Below are 16,845 nucleotides of genomic sequence, written 5' to 3'. Positions count from 1 at the left end.
CTCTCCGCTCTCCCAGCCCCTCTTCGAATGCCGCCTTTTGGAGTTTCACTTTTTCCTTCTAGGAGAGTCTTTTCGTTCTCTGTCTGTTGCTGTGATAAGACGCAATGACCCAAAGCAACTTACGGGAGGAAGGAAAGGATTTATTTCAGTTTACTGCCCTTCAGTGAATGAAGTCGCGGCAAGGACTCAAGTAGAGGCTGGAGCATCAAAGGATGCTGGTCACTGATGCTGTTGACTGGCTCGTGCTCAGCTAACTTGTTTGTAGAGCCCACGCCTACTTGTCTAGGGATGGCTCCACCCACAGTGGGCTGGCCCTCTTACATCAGTCATCAATGAAGACAGTCTCTCACAGACATTCCCACAAGCCACTCTGATCCTGGACATCCCTCCACTGAGGTTCTCTCTTGCGGGGTGAATCTCGTTGTGTCAAGTTGACAAAAGTTAATTCTTACCTGTCCCAAGCACATCTCTTGACACTGCTCCATGCTTCAGGGAGCTCACTGGCCTTTATTCTCGCTACTGGAGCAGAAGAAGGCTCAAGAATGATTTTGATTGACTTAGTCAGGTTAGGGGACAGAATGGGATAGAAATAGGAACCTGTTGGGGAATGAACGGTAAGGGGTGGCAAACCCCTTTCCTATGCAGTGTTTCCCCCTCTTTCAAATCAATATACCTGTGTGTGCATGTGTGTGTGCATGTGTGTGTGTGTGCATGTGTGTATGCATTTATGTGTGTGTGACTCCGTGTGTGACTGTGTGTTACTATGTATGTGTGACTGTGTGTGTGTTTATGTGTGTGACTCTGTGTGTGTGCATTTATGTGTGTGACTCTGCATGTGACTCTGTATTTGTGTGTGACTCTGTGTGTGTGACTGTGTGACTCTGCATATTGTGTGTGTGTGACTGTGTGTGTATGTGACTGCATGTGTGTTTATGTGTGTGACTCTGTGAGTGTGTGACTGTATATGTGTTTATGTGTGTGACTCTGTGAGTGTGTGACTGTATGTGTGTTTATGTGTGTGACTCTGTGAGTGTGTGACTGTATGTGTGTTTATGTGTGTGACTCTGTGAGTGTGTGACTGTATGTGTGTTTATGTGTGTGACTCTGTGAGTGTGTGACTGTATGTGTGTTTATGTGTGTGACTCTGTGTTTGTGAACATGTGTGTGCATGTAAGTATGTGTATGTGTTTGTGAGCACACACTAGGATATACATGCATAAGTGAGGGCCAAGGTAGAACTCAGGTATCTTTCTCCATGTGCTGCGCTGTAGTTTTTGAGGCAGGGTCTCTCTGAACTTGGAGATCATTGATTTGTCTAGATTGGTTTTATCCTCCCAATCTCTGCCTCACCAGTACTGAGACTAGGGGAGTGTGCTGTCATGGCCAGGCTTTTACATGGACGGTGAGACTCTGAACTCATGTCCTCATGCTGTGACAAGTGTTTTACCCACTGAGCCTTCCCCCAGCCCCAGAGCTTTCACTCTAGCCTCAGTTAACTTCCTATTGCTCTGACGAAACACCACAACCAAGCCAATTTATAAAAGAAAGCATTTAATTGTGCTGACAGTTACACAGGAATGCCATGGCAACAGGAACACAGCTCACATCTCAGGCTATAAGCAGGAGGCATGGAGCACATTGGGGATGGCTTCAGTCTTTGGAAACCTCAAAGCCCACCTCCAGTGACAGAGCTCCTCCAGCAAGGCCACACCTCCTAATCCTTCCTAAACAGTTCTGCCGACTGGGGACAAGGATTCAAACACAAGATCCCGTGGGGCCATTCTCATGCCAAGTCATCACAGTCCTTTGTTTCTTAGCTATTACTCGTTTGGATCTGTGTTCTTTTCAGCCACCACCACTCCCTTCGGAAAATGTGCAAACACAATTCCATACACCTTATTAAATCCCACTGTGTACAAGATACCACTCAAGTGTTAGATATGGCACCTGCGTTCTTGTGCTTATGGTCTGAGGAAAGGAATCAAGCAGGAGAGGCGTTTTCCCAGGTCAAGAGCAGCCTGTTCTTTCTGCCTCAGAGAGCTCAGGAAGGATGCAGGGGTCTGCAGATGAAGTTAGTTTGTAAGTGTGGAACTCTTTTTTCCTAGGTTTGATATCCCGTGCTTCTCCAGGATGTCAGAGTGTAAAGGAGAGATCTTCTAATTGCTAATGGGGACAGGACAATTCCTTGGTGTGGGGGTGTCCATCCTTTCCAAAAACATTCAAAAGTCCCGTTTCTAGGCACTAGGTGCTGGAAGATCCCCAGTGATCTTCCATGAGTCCCCACATACTTTCAGTCACATGACCAGGAGTGACCAGGTCACATAGGATGTCCAGTTCCTTTCCTGTTGTCCCTTTCCATGACTCTGGGTACTGCCCCATGACCCTTAGAGCCCAGAGCTGAGTAGGAGCTCAGACACCATGGATGGACACTTGAGGGGACACAGGATAATGTATTAGGAATCCTGTCTGCCTTCCACTGCAGTCTGACCCAGCCAGGTCTCCACAGAGCCTGTAGAGTTTTAGCTATGCATTAAAACTGTTGGGAGCTACCTTAGCTCCATGGACTGGTCTAAGTGCCTCAGGGAAATCTGAGGCTGGGCACAGCTGTTTTAGAGGAGACAGGTAGATGCTGGATTGGGGACTCCTTCAGCTATTAAGAGTGCAGTAATTCTTCCAACATCATATTGGAACTCAAGCCCCCCAACAACTGTAGGGAGAAGCAGCTGACACAGAAGGTTCTGCCTTCATGGAAGATATCAGTGTCTTATAAAAGGGCAGGCTGGACTTCAAGGCCCTTTTGGCCCTTCTGTCCTTTGCTCCATGTGAGGACTCTGCCGTCCTCCCTTCTGGAAGGCTTGGTAACTCTACCACCATGGGAGCAGAGACTACCAGAAAGGTACCAGGGCTGGAGCTGTCCTAGATCTAACCCAAAGGATGTCCCGAGGAAAGACTGTAGAGAGGGGGCTGGAAGGTTGTCTTAGTTAGGGTTCCTATGGCTGTCGTGAAACTCCATGACAAAAAGAAAGTTGAGGAGGAGAAGTTTATTCAGCATCCACACCACTGTTTGTCTCAGAAGGAAGTCAAGGCAGGAACCTAATCAGGTCAGGGACCTGGAGACAGGAGCTGGTGGCATGCTGCTTACGAGCTTGCTCCTCATGGCTTGCTCAGCTTGCTTTCTTATAGAACCCAGGACCACCATCCCAGGGAAGGTGTCACCCACAATAGACTGGGCCCTCTCCCATCAGCCGCTAATTAAGCAAATGACTTATAGTTGGATCTAATGAAGGAATGTTCTCAATTAAGTTTCCTTCCTCTCAGATGACTTTAGCTTGTCATTAGCCAACACAAGTGTAACTTAAGGATGTCCCGGGATGAAGAAGATGATCTTGGGATTAAGTAGTGTGAGCCCCGGGATGAAAGGGTCCTGCAAGCTGGTTAGTGCAGACCTGGCTTGAAATTCCCTCTGACAGGCTGTTTGCTGCCTCTGCTTCTCTTCTCTTTCCTCGTAACTCTCTTCATCCCTGTGACTGACGGGTGGTGGAGGAGTGAGACCAGTCAGAACCACTGACTTCTCAAAAATCATGTCACCAGCTGAGCCTGGTGGTGCAGGCCAGCAACCCCAGCTTTTAGGGAAGGCAAGGCAAGTGAATTTCTTGTTCAAAATCTGCTTGAGCTACAAAAGGAGTTCAAGTCCAACTGGAGGAACTTAGTGAGGACTCATCCCAAAACAAAAAGTGAACTGGTCAGGGTTGTGGCTGGGGGAGCACTTGCCTGCCCTGCTCAGGGCCCCGGTTTACTATCCAGCACTGCACTCACCAGAGGAGCAGGGAGCACATTCCATTTGCCAAGTCAAAGCGGTGTTTGAACCTTTGGAGATCTATGTATGGGACAGTGAAAGGCCCAGCAAACCAGTCGTACTTGAATCTCACCTGAGCTCCGTAAAATGTGATGACACCGTGAGAAACTGGGGTAAGGCAGTGTGTTCTTCACACTCTAAATGCCGTGCCGGTTTACACGGGTTTCCATACAGATTAATTTCAGAGCAATTATCCTAACTTCACTGCACTGTGTAAAGCGCTTTGGGGAGACGTGATGTGCTTGCTAAGTGGGCAGCAAAGATCTGGGCAGTGGCAAGGGCTTCAGAATCACTCCTCCAAATTCCTGTGTTTTCCCAGTTCAGGCAGGTAGGTCTTACCTATCTTCATTGAGAAAAAGAAGACAAGGTCCAATAATTAACACTGTCATCAACTTGGAATGCCTGTCCAGCTACAAAATAGAGTGCATAATTTACTTCATTGAATGGACAGAGGGCAAGGAGGGAGGGGGTAAATTAACCATAAATTTAGAGAGCTGACACACTGTGGATGCAGACAGAATATACAACATTAGCAGACAGAGAAAAGGTCAGCTCCCCAGAGGCCACACAGGAGGAAAATGGACTTCCCGTGAAACTCCACTGATGCAGAAGAAAATAGTTGGACTTTGGGGTGTGTCCAAGCAGTGTCAAGGGAGTCAAGGGAGAGGAGAAAGGAAAGGCTCAATGAACCAGTCTCGGGACCCAGCAGGAAGATGCTGGGAGCCATCAAGACCCTTGAACGTGACTTGCCAAACAGCTCAGAGGAAAGGTGAGTTGGGATGGCTGCTGACCTTGGGGACAGTGCAATCACTGGATTCGTCAGTAGGGCTGCATGGCAGCCATTTTTCATAGTTCTAGTGTGTCATCCGAGGTCAAGGTGCAGACAGATTCTATATGTGGTTCTGACCCTCTTCCTTGCTTGTATATAGCCATATGTGGCAAGGACACGCACTGGCATCCCTTCTTTGTCTTACGAGGACAGCAATCTTATTCTGAGTACGCCACTGTCATTATGTAAAGCTAAATGCTGTCTCTTCCCATAAGCCTCTGGTAGAACCTGCTGGGGATAGCATGTGAATTCAAACCCTCAGCATGTAGCACATGACAGCTATCCGTGGTGCAGGTAATATAGGCCCTCTGCAGGATGCTCTCCGAGCTTCACCCTGACCAACAGCCTACAAGTGGTTAACACTTGGCTGTTCCCTTTCCCACAGTCCAGTCTTCTGGGGACAAAGTCAGAGAAAGGAGAAAGACTCCATCGGCTGTAGCACAGCCAAGGAGAGGCTGCAAACATTGTTCATTGGGGTTGGTGAGTCCTGTTCCAAAAGGGGAGCCGAGGCGTCTTGCTGTGCTAAACATCAGCATGATCGAGAGATGAAATGACAGGAGAACAAGACGAAGGGACAAAATATGGACCAAGTCTAAAAATAGAAGGCAAATTAACTCTATTCAGTGTAGTAGGGAATGGTGCCATGTTTTCTGGGAGGCCAATGGCATGCCGTCCCATCTCTCTTTTGAATTAAGAGTTAAATGCTGTCCCTCTTCATTCAGGGACTTGCATTTCGATGAGTCTCTTCTGGTTCTGTGGATTTGTTTTTCTTTTTGGCTCTCTGACCCAAAAATCTCCATTTCAATAAGAAAATCGGGCTCCATGGAACAACCTTCCTCCTTGGGTCCTTTTCTAGGGCACTTGGCAAGCAGTGGGTGTGTGAGAGGAGGTCAGAGGTCAGGGAAGACTCAGGCATTCTGTTCAGAACGGGACCCGCGTATTTCAGAAGAGAAGATTCTACACAAACCATTTATTTCATGATCTTTATTTAAACGGATCTGTACTTAACGGTTTTCTGGAAGGGAGCAGGACAAGGTAGGCACCCTCCCTCACCACAGCTCTAAGGCAAAACTGAAGCATGTGTACAGGGGAGCCCACTCCACTCTGGCCCTCCAGGCACAGTGAAACAGCGCAGGTTTCTTCCATTCTGGTTATTCTTATTTGGAGAACAAAGGCTATCTTGTCTTTCAACTCCAAGGCTTGTTTGCCAAGATTATCTTTATCTAAGCTCTCTGTGTTAACAAGAGACACCTCCCTCATCTCAGGCACGATAGTCATCTTACCAAGAACAAAACACAACAACAAAACCCAGAAAAGCGAGGAAGGAAAGCTACAAGGGCGAGAAATTGAGACTTTCCAAAGGTCCCCACAGATCAACAGGGTCAAGTTCAAGGGTTTCAGCAAGACAAAGGGGTCTAGTGCCTTCTGACTCCTCTATCTTGGCGTGGCACTCTTCCTTCCAAAGGTCCTGCCCTACCCTTCCCCTCCTCCTTTCTCTCTTTAAAACAAATTTTAAAATAGTGCTTCTGTATCCCAGGACTGTCTAGAACTTGAATGTAGCCATGGATGAACTTCTGGCCCTCCGGCCTCCATATGGCAAGTGCTGGGATTACAGACAGGTATGCACCACCATTCTCAACTCAACTGACACTAGAAATCAAGCCCAAGGCTTCCTGTCTGCTAGGCAAGCACATTAGTGACTGAGCTACACCCCCAATTCCAGGAACCCACGATAAGCACCTCAGATCTAGGTGCTCAAACCTGCCATCCCCCAGTACTATCGGAAAGCCACAGAGAATTAATGTCTTCCCAACCCCGCTGTACGCAGCCTTTCACCACGGCTAACTTAACTTCTGCATGACACCCTCCTCTCTCAGATGAGGGATCACTCAGGCTGAGAGGAATTATGGGCTGTGTTAGCTCCTCCATGAGGCTCGCACACTGATGCTTTAGCTCCTGGTAGTTCACCACGTGACTGCATTTGAGAAAGCATCTGATCTTCAGGGTGGTTCTACCATCACCTGCAGATGTCCTCATAACAACTGTGATGTGGCTGCCCAGTGCTGAGCCCTAAGCAGGACATCTGTAGCTTCCCTCCATGGTTCAGGGAACACTGTAGAAGAAAGAGTGAAAGCCACTAAAACCGGAGGGGGAGAAGGTGAAGCAGTGTCCTGAGGCTGGGGGAGGATTGTAATCAGGAATACACAACAGTGTTGGTTACCTGCACAAGACCTGCACACACACGTGTACACACACATGCACACATGTGCACAGGCAATACAATATTATACAATACCATACATTAAAATAAAAATGACAGAGAAATAGTTGAGAAAAAGAAAAGGCCTAGTAGGAGTGGAAGAGAGAGGAGAGTCAATGGGGGTGGGTTTGAGTTTATGATCACAGTATATCACACACGTATGTAAAATCATTAAACACAAGCAAACAAACCCAAACACAGACGACAAATATGAAGAGAATACAGAAACTCGCAGCAAGAGGGACTTGGAACAAATGTGGGAATTGTTGAAGTTCACTACAAAAGAGGGAGAGACTCTGAGCCAGTTTATGGATGCTAAAACTCCAATCCAGAGAAGTGGGTTTCTTGAAGCCCTGTAGATCCTAGTGAGCGTTGATGCTGATGTCCAAATCTCCTGAGTTCTACTCTGAGACATCTCTCTTGAGTATCAAGCTATGGCAGCACATGGGAGTACGACGTACCGTTCCTAAACGCTCCCACCAGGGCTATCCCTGATCCAGAGGCGAATCAATGTGATCCAGGCACTGTGTGTTAGTAATGATGCAAGCTGAGGTTTGTAACAAAGATGCTTCCAGGTCTCCACATTTTAATATGTCATCAATGTAAAGATGGTTACTGGGTTCTTTTGCTTGTTGGGGAGAAGGGTCACATTAAGTAGTTAAGACTCAGTTCTTCTTGGGTTTTCTAGGGTAGAAGCCTAGAAGGACCAAGGAAACTGGAAGAGACCTATCGACCCCTATTTTGCATCTCTCTCCTGTCTTAATTTGTGTTGACTACATTTCAGGTACCCATTAACCATATGTGGTAAGTGGTCTCTGTGTGAATGGGAGAATTCTCCATAGAAGAACTCATCTCAGCTGGATCTCCAGAGAGGTTGACCTGGGTAGCTGGGGAGATGGAGCAGTAGGTAGCGTGCCTGCATGTGAGTGGGAACCTGAGTTCCTATCCCTAGCACGGATATAAAAAGCCAAATGGGTGGCTAGTGCTGTACCCTCAGTGCTGGGAGAGAGGAGACAGGGGGATCTCTGAGCTCAGGGCCAGCCAACCTAGCCAAACTAATGAGCTTTGTGTTCAGTGAGAGACTCTGCCTCAAAAGTTAGGTAAAGAGTGACAGAGAGGGAGGCCTGACTTCAGCCTCCGGTCTCCACATGAACAGTTCATAGCTATCCTTGGATTCGGTCAGTCACCACACAGGTTGGACATGTCTAGAAGTTGTTACGATTTTGGTGCCTAACCACGGGGTATAGGGATGGGGGTAGGCCTAAACAGGGGAGGGGGGAATGGGCCTAAACAGAGGGAGGTGGGTACTGGGCCGAGCCATAAACTAGTCACAACTGGGTAAGTTTACATGCTTGGCTGGCAGTTTGAATTCTCGTCCCATTCCTGAACTTCACCTACCATTGACCTTGTAGCCACTACCTGAAGGCCACCGAGCACACTGTACCCCACCCCCCTGTGGCTGCCCATTAATCACGGGCCAAAGAGACTTTGTCTGGCAGAGGAGCTCCAGGCTTCTGGAACAGGATGCAGCCATTGGCAGACCAGTTCTCTTATCAGGGCCCTGCAGTCAGAGAAAAGGCTCCTGTGTGCGGAGAGGGTGGCTTTTGTTTGCTTTCTCTTCTAGCTAAAGGGAATTCCTGGGGAAAAGGGATGCCAGAGGAAAGGAAATGCTTGCCAATAAGAAAAATCCTTCCCAGCCAGGCTCCTGCCCCACCCGAAGGACTGTCCCAGCTTCAAAGGATTCAGCAAGTGTTCCTCATGCTCAGGGTCAGTCCCAGTCCACGGTAGCTTGCTGGCCCTTTCCTGCAGAGGTCTGGTCCTGGTTTCCTCTGGCTGCCAGGGTTGCGTTTTGATCAAGGAATGCAGACACTCAGTCCTTCTTGGGTGTCCTAGGGTAGAGGCCTAGAAGGACCAAGGAAACTGGAAGAGACCTATCGACTTCCCTGTCCAAGAGGAAGATGCAAAAGGCAGACTTGTGCCCCAAGCTGCACAGCTGGATTGAAAGACAAGGTGGGAACCGACTGTGCCTCTGCCTGGCAGCTGGCCTCCAGTACTCCGAACTTGCATCGTGCCCGAGTGCTTTGCTGTTGAGATGTTGCTGTATGGTGGGTGTGCAAGTGGAGGCTTAGAGAGAGAGCTGTGCACTGGGATCATACCCAAGGCCACGGAACAGGCACTGGTTGCAGACTGCCTCCTCCTCACTTGACGGATCTATGCTGTGTCCCTAATGTGTGCCGGGCACAAGGGGAATTGATGGGCCAAGCTAGTCTAGAATTCCTGTCCTTGTCTCCTACCCTACTGGAGGAGAGCAGACAGACAGAGGTACATGTTAGAAGGAGACAGCAGGGAAGGAGGACAATTATCTAAAATAGTTACCCTACTTTATGTGAGAGGCCTTACTGACAAACGAATTTATGTAAAACCTTCTAGATGTAAGCTATTGAAGCAAAATCTTTAAGCCCCTGATTCTTGGAAAATGGCACCAATGATCAGTGATAGATGACTTAGCCTCCCCCCACCCCCCACCTCGTGCCCTTCGGGTCTTTATGCTGTAAAGCCATCTTTCAGATGCCACCTCCCTGTTTGAGAGAGTAGAAAGCCCAGGCAAGGAAGAGCGCTGTATATCCCAGGCCACACGGTAATGCCCAGGCAGCAGGCTGACACCAAAGCCTGCCCCTGTCACTGCCAAGTCTGCGGTGAATAGACTTGAACTCGGGGTGTCTAGTTCAGACAAGAAATTCCCATTTGAAACTAACAAGACTTGCCCGACCGAGCGTTTCTGCCTACTCAGAATCTTTGTATTTCCGTTTTTTCTTCCTCCAGTATTGCATGATGAACATTTCATTCATTCATTCATTCATTCATTCATTCATTCAGGATCTCTGCGCGCGTTGGTTTTACGTCAACTTGACACAAGTTAAAGCCATCTGAGAGGAGCAAACCTCAATTAAGAAAATGTCTCCATAAGATCCAGCTTTAAGGCATTTTCTTAATTAGTGATTGATGGGGGAGGGTCCAGCCCACTGTGGGTCCCATCATCCCCGGGCTGGTGCTCCTGTGTCCTATAAGAAAGCAGGCTGAGCAAGCCATGAGGAACAAGCCAGCACCCTTCCACAGCCTCTGCTTCAGCTCCTGCCTCCAGATTCCTAGCCTGTTTTGAGTTCCTGCCCTGACTTCCTTCAGTGATGGGCTTCAGTGTGGATATGGAAGTCAAATGATCCCTCTCCTTCCTCACTTGCTTTGGGCTGTGGTGTTTCATTGCAGCCATGGAAACCCTAAGATAGTCTCTCTGTATATTTCAGGATGGTTCCAAACTGGTCATCCTCCTGCCTCTGTCATTCTAGTGTCATTATGCCCAGGTCTTGAGGACCAGAGATGTTGTGTTCTGTCATGTCAAGCATGATGGGAGATACACTGAATGTAGCATCTGGAAGAATCCAGTCCTATTAGGTCTTTGCAAAAGAGACACCTGAAAAAAGTAGTCAGGTTGAGATACGACCTACACGGCTACACAGCCAATTTCTAAGGAGGTCAGAGGGCGTGGGTGGTGGAGGCACAAGCTAAGACCTGCCCAGAGGCTGGAGAAGGGATGCTGTCTGCTCACAGGGAGGCCCTTGGAAGTGAGTAGGAAACCATGCATAGGACGATAGGAATGCGTATGCCTGGGGAGTGGATTAGGTGCAGAGGGCTGAGGAGATGGCTTCATTCGTGAAGCACCTACTGTGGGAGCCTAAGGACCTGAGCCTGATTTCCAGAAGCCATGTTAAAGAAGCAGGCACAGCAGCGGGGGTGATGACAGGCAGGTCTCTGGGGCTCAGTAGCCAGCCAGCCTAGCCTAAGGTGAATGAGTGAATGCTGGAGGAGTCACACCCAAGGCTGTCCTCCAACCACGAAAGCATGTGCATACATGTGCACATGCATGTGTGGGTGCATACACACACACACACACACACACACACATCCCACAAAACAAAGCAAAACAAAACACCAACAGCCTATTCTGAAGTCTGTTTACAAGTGACAGGGCCTCGACCTGGTCCTCATGTGTGATTTTTCGAGACAGGAGGCCACTGAAACACCATGAAGAGTTAACTGTGTACTAGGGTCACACTTCTGCCTGCTTCTTTCCACCTCTCTCTCCTGCTGCCCCCCTTCTCCAGTTCCTTGTGGGGATAGTCACACTGTGTATCCTTGCACATGAATCCAAGCATACCCCATGAATTCTACACATGAATCCTGCCACAAAAGTCAGGAGAGAGAGAGAGAGAGAGAGAGAGAGAGAGAGAGAGAGAGAGAGAGCTTTCATCTTGCAAGGCCTCTGGGGGCCTGAGCATTCTGGTCTGCTCAGTCTGCCCTGTCCACCCAGGGTTCGTCAGCTTATTCCCACTGCACTCCCTGTGACCTTTCTCAGGGCTCCAGGAGAGAGCCAGAGTTCCGGGCATAGGATGAGGGCTGGGTGAGGTTCAGCAGAGCACTGAGTTACAAAGGCACGTGCTCTTGGAAATTGTCAAGGGGACAAATCATGAACCCGTAGTTTTTTGATCAACAGAACTTAAATAGAAACGGAGGCTATTCATTATGCTACCAGATTTAGAGCTTTTAACAAGAAACACACTCGTGCTTCAAGAAAAAAAATAGGCCCTCAGAAGTCAGTCTTGCTCTGGCCAATGAGCTTCCAAATTTCAGTGGCATCGTAAGTGGTGTCAGGATGACCCATTGATGTGCAAAAAATTTTCAAAATTTTATCTTTCTAGATTAAGTGGGTGCACTTCAATTCCCATTCAAAGTTGCTTTAAAGATATAAGTAGATTATCACATTTATTTTTGAGTCCCAACAGCCTTCTTTCCTAAGGGTGAAATTCGATACTCTGTTTCGCGTGTCTCTTATACCAACAGCCTGGACAACCACGCTGTGTTGTTGTGTTTGTGATTATGTAGCAGCTACGAACTTTAAATCTACCTAGGCCCCTGTGTTTTGGCAAAACAGGGTAGCATTGTTCCAGAGTCAGGCTGAAGGAGAAGTCAGGGAGGGCAAGAGGCCCAGTTGAGACTGGGAGGGGAGCCATAGAACTGTTCTGTCTTGTGTTTCCCTATCCTGGTGGGATAGCTTGGGGATCTGCATGCACACAGCCATCCAGAATTAGAATCATGGGTCCCTCTACTCTGGCCCAAGCCGATACTGGGGTAAGAGGGTGCCTAACCAACAACTCATAGATCCTAAAATGGTGGACAGGACAGAGCATCAGGCAGTCTGTCCTAGACAAAGGTGTAGAAGGGAATGAGTGAGTGTGAGGGACAGAACCCAGGACAGTTTCCAACCGATACCGTGGCAGCTAGCCCTCAGAACAGGGACAAATCACAGAAAACAAACTGGAAAATGAGAGTTCCACACTACTTTCAGTGGGAACCCAGAACAAGAGCCCCATAAATCCCTCCCAACCTCTGCAGGCCATGACAGGAGCGAACCTCTCTGGAGGAGGTAGACAGGTACTCACCAGATCAAAACTTAAACTCAACTTTACTAGCTCTGGGTTCAATGGTTGTATTAACTGAAGCCTACGGGACTAAATGCCAGAAAGCCCCTAGCCTAACTCTGCTACCCCGAGTCACCGTGCCTCAGGGGACCAGCAGTGGTTGTCATGTGTCGCCTTTCTCGGGGTGACGAAATGGAAGAAACGGGAGGGATGTTTATGGAGTAGAACTCTAGGAGAGAACAAAACACACTTCCACGCTGCTAGCCTAAGTCAACAGATGGCCTCAGTCGTGTAGAGAAATTCATCTTTTTCTGATCGCACAGGTGAAGTCACACCAATACAGATTCCGTGGTCTCTAGGTTTTGCTGGAATTTTGCGATAGCAAATATTGATTGTAGCTGGTGGGCTGCCGGCACAGTCTGTCAATGTTTGAGAACTCTGGAAACTCTGACAGGTTGTAGTGGAGAGACTAAGATAGAGTTCTGGCCCCAACCAGCAGTGTGTCCTTCCATGACCCTGGTGGACTCAGAGCCCGCCTGGTTTCTACATTTGTAGAAGGACTAGACCTTTGTGGTTGGACTTGATCTTTTCCAGGTCTACAAATGACTGATCTTATGACATAAAGTGATAGTATGACATTGCTAAAGTCATCTGATGTTAATTTGGATTTCAAACCCACTCTGATGAACGTTTTCAGGCTCGAGGGGTGGCCTGAAGTGCACTTGCAAAATCTAAATTAGTCTCTTCCAAAGCCTAAGTCAACAGAAGGCTGGTGGCCTTTCACAGCTACTTGGAGTCTCCAGGCTGGGCAGATGGTATGGACTTTGGTACCATTGACAAAGTTTCGTTCACCTCTGACTGGATCCTGCAGTAAAATCATATTAAGGTTTTTGTGTCCCCGTTTCTAGCTGGATAGACGCAGTTCAAATAGGGCTGAAAGCCCCAAGGGAGAGAACGAGAATTTTAATTGCAATCTCTCAAGACCATCAAAGCCATATTAAGGAATGCTCTGAGCCCTAAATCCTACTAGCATGGGCCAAGTCCTTGCAACCAGATAAGGCTCATGTTACAAACCCTGGAAAGAAACAAGGCGGTTTCATCCCTGAACCCCAACAGGAAGCCTGGCTGATAACAGGGTCTGGCCCTATCTCAAACACCTGTTGATGTGTTTATAAAAAGATAAAGAGATACAGAATATGTTCTATGTATGTGTGGTGAGGTATTGGAGAAGGAGATGTCTCAGAGGGCCCATGCTGAGGCACCCCTTCCCCCTGAGGGACCAGCCACACGATGGTATAGTATAGAATAGAGTTTATTCAGGGCATGGGGAGGGGAGTTAAGAGGGTAGTAGAGGCAGAGAGAGGGAGAGAGAGGAAGAGAGAGAGAGAGAGAGAGAGAGAGAGAGAGAGAGAGCAGAGAAGTAGAGGAGTAGAGGAGTAGAGGAGTAGAGGAGTAGAGGCCGGCCATGAGCACATGGAGAGAGGGGGGAAGGGAAGGGGTAAGGGGTGAGGGGACAGAGGAGGGGGCAAGCAGCCCCTTTTACAGTGGTCCAGGTCTACCTGGCTATTGCCAGGTAACTGTGGGGAGGAGCATACCTGGCTGTTGCCACATAACTGTGGGGGTGGAGTTTATACAGAATGCTAACACTTGTGGCTCTCCCTTTACAAGTGGACAGAAGTGGAAAGGTTGTTGGTTTCTTGTGCATAGGGATATAGCTTGTCCATGATGACGGGCAACGATCCTAATGCTTAGCTCCAGACTGACTGTGAGTGTTTTGGAATTACAGAGGGGATATTTTAGCCTCTAAAGCATTCTTAAGTTTATTTGCGTGAGTGGCCCTAGTGTGAGAGAGAAATCTGTCAGTGTGGTCCGTGGAACAGTGGTCTGGATCTGTGGTGCACGGAATGGCTAGATAGCCATGGAAGTTAACCATCCTTGGTGATGCTTTGGGGAACTAGTTCTCTCTGGCAATCCCTATAGGAGGCCATTTCCTGTGGCTACCATTCGAATACACAGTTATGACATGGGAGAAGATTTTTATGACTGTCAAAAAGATAACACAGTGCACAGAATGTCCCAGTCTACAAGAAGCCTCATGGGACACCACATTAATTGGGCTTCCTATTCATCTCCAGTGATGCTGATGTAGAGGTCAGATGTCTCCAGAGCACAGACTGTCCTCCAGCGGTTTGGATTAGTCGTGGAGATTATTGCCTTAACATTGTATCTAGAAGCACATTCTTGAACAGCATGGTCTTAGAATGCAAAGATTAACCCGTCCTCCCCTCTTCAAAAAGTTGTACTAACAGGACCTGCATAAGACTAAGCCGGTCAAAATCCCAGAACGGATGTGGGAGGGGCCCCTGAGACCTACCTATCATGAAGGATCAGTGGCTACCGAAGGAGGGAGAATCACTGTCTTTTGGGGTTCTCGCTGCTGGTAGGTTGCCCATTCTCCAGTGGATGGCCCCATTTCCACGTGCACATGTGGGGAGAGCTAGCGGGACTCAAGAGCTCATCAACAGCATTTTTTTTTTAAAGAAAAAGTGGGCATGAGGTAAGGGGGGGGGGACGGTGGAGGGTGGAGGGAGGCAGTGGTAGATGGATAGCTCAAAACATGTTGTATAAATGCACAACACTTTCTTTTTTTTTTAAAGATTTATTTATTTATTTATTATATATGAATACACTGTAGCTGTCACACCAGAAGAGGGCATCAGATCTCATTACAGATAGTTGTGAGCCACCATGTGGTTGCTGGGATTTGAACTCAGGACCTCTGGAAGTGCAGTCAGTGCTCTTAACCACTGAGCCATCTCTCCAGCCCTGCACAACACTTTCAAAGAATAAACTTTTAAAAAATGTTTTTAAATGTACCCTGGGTATTTCCCTCTCGGAACCCCTCCTATTCTCTGGAGTTCTTTCTCACTTTTCTTTAATAAATGTACACTCGCTCTTACAAACAAATGAACACATTAACTCTCATCAGGTGTGTACCACAGCTCCAGTAAGAGCATGTGCACTGTGCTCTAAGACTTCTCTAGGACATTCTCATGTTGCAAATCAGAATACCTCCCCCTCCCCGTAGCAGTTCCCCATCTCCCTCTTCCCAGACACAGGCTGCTGCATTCCAGCTGTTTGTGTGACCTTTTAAGACGTGACATGACTCTCAGCCTTCTCCACACAACCTCAGAGTAGCTTCAGCATGAAGTTGTTGTCATCATGATTTTTATCATTTCCATTTCATTGCTGGGCAAACTGAGGCATTAACATGTCCAGTCCACATGTGTCTCACTCCACAGTGCTAGTTAAGTAAGAGCTAGACCTGGAACCCATACCTTTAGATTTCTTGCATATGGAGTTGGCCTTTTGCTATGCTGTACTGGATTGAATAGTAACACACACACACACACACACACACGCACACACACAGAGACACACACAGAGACACACAGACGAAGACGGACACCTGAAGATGAGGCAGGCAATCTTATACTAGATTAAGCTGGCCAGAATCTGAGAACTAAGCAAGCCCGGCATTAGGGAGAGTTAAAGCAACAGAAGTATCAGGGGATGCTGTGGGATCTCTTCTTCCCACCAGAGACTAGTTAGTGAGGGTCATGAGGGTCTTCTTTGCACCTTCTGAGAGGGTGGTGTCCTGCTCACACTGATCTCAGACTTCTGTCTCCGGAACATACCAGAGTAAGTCTGTATGGCTTTGAGACACCTAGTTTGTGATTTGCATGTGCCTCTGTGTGTGCCCGTGTGCCTGTGTGCCTGTGTGCCTGTGTGCCTGTGTGCCTGTGTGCCTGTGTGTGTGTGTGTGTGTGTGTGCATGTTTGCATGGGTACACAAGTGCGTGCACCGGTATGTGGACAGCAGAGGCCAACCTCGAGTGTTGTCTCTTGGGAGCTGTTTGCCTTGATGTTTTTGTTTGGTTCACTGAATAGGCTGTGCTTGCTTATCAACAAGCTTCAGGGACCCTCCTGCCCAGCAGGAGGATGACTGTGTGCTACTCTGCCCAGCTCTCTTTTCGGCTGGAGGGAGTACAGTAAGTGAGTTCTCAGGGAGGAACACAGGTACTCATGCTTGCACAGTGTGCTGGTTAGTTCTATGTCAAATAGACACAACTCTTGAAAAAGGAAACCTTAGCTGAGAAAATGCTCCCAGAAGATTGGCCTGGGATGCATTTTCTTGATTGATGATTGATGGGAGAGGATCCAGCTTACCATGGGTGGTGCCACCTCTGGGCTGGTGGTCCTGGATGCTGTAGGACAGCAGGCTGAGAGAGCCTTCAATAGTGGGTCAAGGTGCTCTGGCTACCCATCTTGCCCAAAGTTAGGCCTCTACTCCCTGTTCCTCTGGAGGCTCCACATCCCTGACCAGCACATACCCTCTCTTCAATTCTGAAGCCAAAGCCAGGGAT

Source organism: Grammomys surdaster, unplaced genomic scaffold, assembly GCF_004785775.1.
Source record: "Grammomys surdaster isolate TR1022 unplaced genomic scaffold, NIH_TR_1.0 66, whole genome shotgun sequence".
NCBI lineage: Eukaryota > Metazoa > Chordata > Mammalia > Rodentia > Muridae > Grammomys > Grammomys surdaster.
Note: the sequence above shows the minus strand (reverse complement) of the source record.